Source organism: Seriola dumerili, unplaced genomic scaffold (assembly GCF_002260705.1).
Source record: "Seriola dumerili isolate Sdu_G_001 unplaced genomic scaffold, Sdu_1.0 BDQW01000291.1, whole genome shotgun sequence".
In the NCBI taxonomy this organism is placed as follows: Eukaryota; Metazoa; Chordata; class Actinopteri; order Carangiformes; family Carangidae; genus Seriola; species Seriola dumerili.
The window spans coordinates 3940174-3944632 of NW_019174546.1; positions in this window are offsets into that span (position 1 = coordinate 3940174).

The following is a 4459-nucleotide window of genomic DNA, read 5'->3' on the forward strand; positions in this document are numbered from 1 at the left end:
GTCATAGCATTACGGGTCCTTTCTGATCTCACACTAACATCATCACCCCGAGCCCCACCCGCCCTACACTCGACACAAAAAACATTGACATCACTATGAGTCATACTGCACCATAAAGTTGTACATCAATAATCTATTGATGTCATGACTAACCTGTATCCATCACATATCACATATATCATAATTTATCAACATTAAATTAAATTAATATTCTCATCTCTGCAATCAAGTTTCATATCTAAATGGCAATGTAGGCACTAAAAGAAATCACACTTTGCTGAAGTTTGAGGTGAAATCAAACTTGAGAAAGTGCGTCAAATCTTTGGAAACCCGTACCCTTTTCCAACAAGCACTGTGGCATTCAAGCCAAAGCTCAGGGTTAGTTATTTCTTCACACTTTTGCATAGAGCACAGATGGAGAAGTGTTTGTTCCCTTCGAACAACAAAAGGACCAAATCTGAAAGAGGGTTACATCACTTGCATCTGATTCAGTGCAGTCCTTGACTTAATTGGAGTCAAAAGAAATTACTACAAAGGTAAAGAATTGAAAAAAATAAATAAAATGTAATAAAAGGAACAAATCAAAAAGGATGAAATATGAAAGGTTGAGATTGACTAATGAGGTGCTTCTATGATTGATTAAAACTCCTTGAGAAGTTGAGGAAATTTCTAAAAGCCAAAAGAGTTTTCATGTGAGAGGAGGAGAGCATCACCTCTCCCTTGCATGAAAGTGTGAGTGAAAAGATTAACTTGATAAACTCAGCTAAAGCAAACACCATGACTCCTTTTGGAGTGTTTATTTTTTTGTTGGTTACTTTTATGAAAGTATTTTCTAATATATGGTACTTTAGTACTCACGCGGCCATATGTACATTGAGAGAGTTATTGCTTCCAAAGTTACGGTGTTAAGTGTTTGCGTTGCCTCATACAATGTTTACTTGCTGAGCTGCAGCAGAGGGACAGTAAAACAAATACCTGATGTTGTAGAGCCCAACCAATAGTCATTTTGATGGAGATTTCAGTTTAGAAAATCCACTAACAATATTTATTTTTTTAGCATAAATACATAAGAAGCATTTTTAGATAAGCATTCCTTATATTTGGTCATCCAAAGAAGGGATTTTGTACTTCAAGGGACATTTTACAGTTGAAAAATCTGTCCTCTCTGGTGGACAAACCTTGTGGAGAAATTGTTTCTAAATTACCACAAACATATGTTTGACATTTTCTGTGCTGCAATTTCTCATTACTTATCAGCTGCTGCATCTGCTGCTCCAATAAGCAATCGGCTGAAATATCCACCTCACAAATTTATCAATAAATTATCTCTTCCATCAGTAAAACTCGGAGGGAATCACTTCAAGGCCAATATGGACACGAGGGATGGATGCAACAACCAACAATTCTTTCAATATGAATGTGTAGGTATATGTTAAGATGGACTTAAAGAAATCTGAACCTAGTAGTACTTTAAGACAGTGGTGGGGAATGTGACATGTATATACAGTGAGACAATACAAATTTTAACCGTTGATCATATCCGTCCCTTTAACATCAAAGCAGCAAGCAGTCTCATAATCCCACTGCTTTGACTGGAAATATTCCTCTATGCCAAGATGAGTATGTGGAAGAAATGTGACTGTGATAACACATTTGGGAGTCACAAAAGCCATGCTGAGATTGCAATGATGCCAATATTACATAGAAATCATTATGTAAACGCGCAGTGTACACGGCAACAATTATTTATATATCCTAAAACCCATATACCATGACTCTCTACTAGACTTGAACTTGCAGTGAGCAAAAAGAAAGCCACCCTAAAACAACAACACCTCTCTGTATAATGCAGTACAGTTCAAAAGCCTCACAAACAGCCTCTTCAATGACCACACAGTTTCATCAAAACCTCTAATACTATCATAACCTTAATTAAGGCAGGATTGGTTTCAGGACTATCATGTTGGACTGCAATAGCTTTAACTAGGTGTACCTAATAAACTGGCAACTGACTACATTTCATTAAGCAAATAAACCCTATAAGCGCATAAAAATCTACATGCCAAATGACAACCAATAAAAAAATTAACTCAGCCAGTCCAAAGCAGGGAAACCACATGCACATACCAGCAAACAGAAGCAACATAACAAAAGAAATCAGCATCTAACAAACACCAAAGCATGAAGCAGAAGTGACGAGACAACAGCTAATGCTTCTTTGCCAAGCCTGCACACTCTGGCTGAACAGAAGCAACATACACAACTTACATGATAACATAAATAATAACACTTACCTTAGCAGTAGTGAAATGTAGCAGTGGTCCCTGGAGAAAAGGGCCCTTTGGGGAGAGTTTCTTAACTCTGAAGCTTTAGATAATGGGACAGAAAAAACTATCAGTTTTATATTATTCAACATTATTATTCCTCCACAAAGCCACTCTGCAACACTTTGTCAGGCTAGCTTGCCTGTGAAAGGCTGCATTAGCAGTATTACAAACAGCAAAGTAACCGCAGAGTTGGGTAGCTAACTAACACCACTACAGAGTTAGCACTGTCACGCAAAACAGTGCATGCAGACCCAGACATGTTTTAGACTCAAAGTTACTTACACAAATCACTGTCCACGGCAAATAAACGTCCATAAATCCTCAGAAATCGCAGGAAAAGAGGTGCTTCTGACAACTCCACAGGAAACCATCCTCGGTTTTCTTCAGTATAAAAGTAATCCAGTGACAGAGCTCAAACCCACAGGTAGGCCTTAAGTCGCTAATAGGAAGTGCTTGAAGCTAATTAGCATACTTTTAATGATGCCAGTTTACCAAAATGTATAAAAGTATAGGCTAAAAATAAAAGGCTAACTAACTGACTCCATGGCATCATTATTCTTTCAGTTTACATCACCAAGGGGAACCATGCTATATCCGTACCGTCAGTAGATTTTGTATTGTTACACAAAACTGTGTCATTCTGTGTTGTTGGCGGTGGTACCCACAGCTGCAAGTAATTACAATTAATTGCAGGCGGTGTAAAGACAGCTGAGAGAACCAGAGAGAACCCAGAAAACACATAATTAACCAATTTTGCTTTTATTTGTTTAATTGGCAGTAGCATTCTCAGTTGCAGTGACTCACTTTGCTGTTGTAGAAAGCAAAGACTGTAACTCGAACTGCAAAAAGTATAGAGGTATAGAGTATACAGTCAATATGAATATATTGCATATTCTCTAGGCAGTTAGTGTTTATGGAAGTGAGACCAAGGCTGTTTCCTGCTTGTAGTGCAACTCCATTTGCCTGTCTAAAAAAGCTTTCTTCCTTGTTCCAATAGATACTGTGGTGGTGGAAAATACAGTATATTTACTTTAAGTATTGTTTTAAGTACTTTACTGCAACTGTATACTTCCAATACACTTAATTTCAGAATACCTTTTATTTATTTGACAGCTAGTCATTTCACATATTTTGCATACAAATATATGATGAGCATAAAACATATCAGGCATATTTATAAACAAACTACACAATACTATAGGTAGTAGTTAAAATTTGAATCTGTGTAATTGATAGTTAACTGACTCCTGTGGCTCACTGTCACACTTACATGGAAACCGGCCATCCTTATTGCTATTAAGTACACCTGAAGGTTTGCTGTTATGACACAGGTGTGTATAATCATTAAAGTCAAAGTACCATTATCATTAAGGTGGATAAATGGGGGAGGGAATCTGATTCTCTGGTGGATGCTACTCATGGTTCAGAATATGACTGGCAATATTTCTCACCCTCCTCATGCTTTTATGGTTATATACAAAAGCGCCTTGAGCAGTAGACTGCTACCTCTAAGGTGCACCACTGAATGCCACAGGAGGTCTTTCCTCCCTGTACCCAACTTCTCTCTCACTGCTGGATAGTAGACACAGGCAAGAATTACTATCAGACACTATTATTATATACCTTTAACCCTGTCCGCTCCTGTTCTTACTGTTTATTTAAGTTGTTTATAGTCATAATAATGGCCATCTAGAGCGCTAAAACTTCCTTTGGGATGAATAAAGTTCTATTTTTGCTCATCTTGAATATAAAGATAAGAATAGCTGAATACTTCTCCCATCGCTGATGAGTCAGTTTGAGCAAGACAGTACAGATATAGGCTGGCTGAGGGTAAAAATGGATTATATTTATCATTCCCTTTCATTATCACAATGGTTAATTCACACACTGCCATTCATTAATTTAATTACTCTATAGCCAAATGGGCACGACCCATCTCAGGTGCCCTCAGCGTTTCTTATTATAGCATGTGGGGGTCTTGTGGATTCAGCTCATCTGTTGTATTTGCTCAGTAGCTCACAGAGACCTCTCGGCCCCGACACAATCTCACCTCATTAACATTTTAGGTGACGAGTCTGTCACGGCCTTAATTAACAATTCATGAGCACAGCTTATAGCTATATTAACATTTT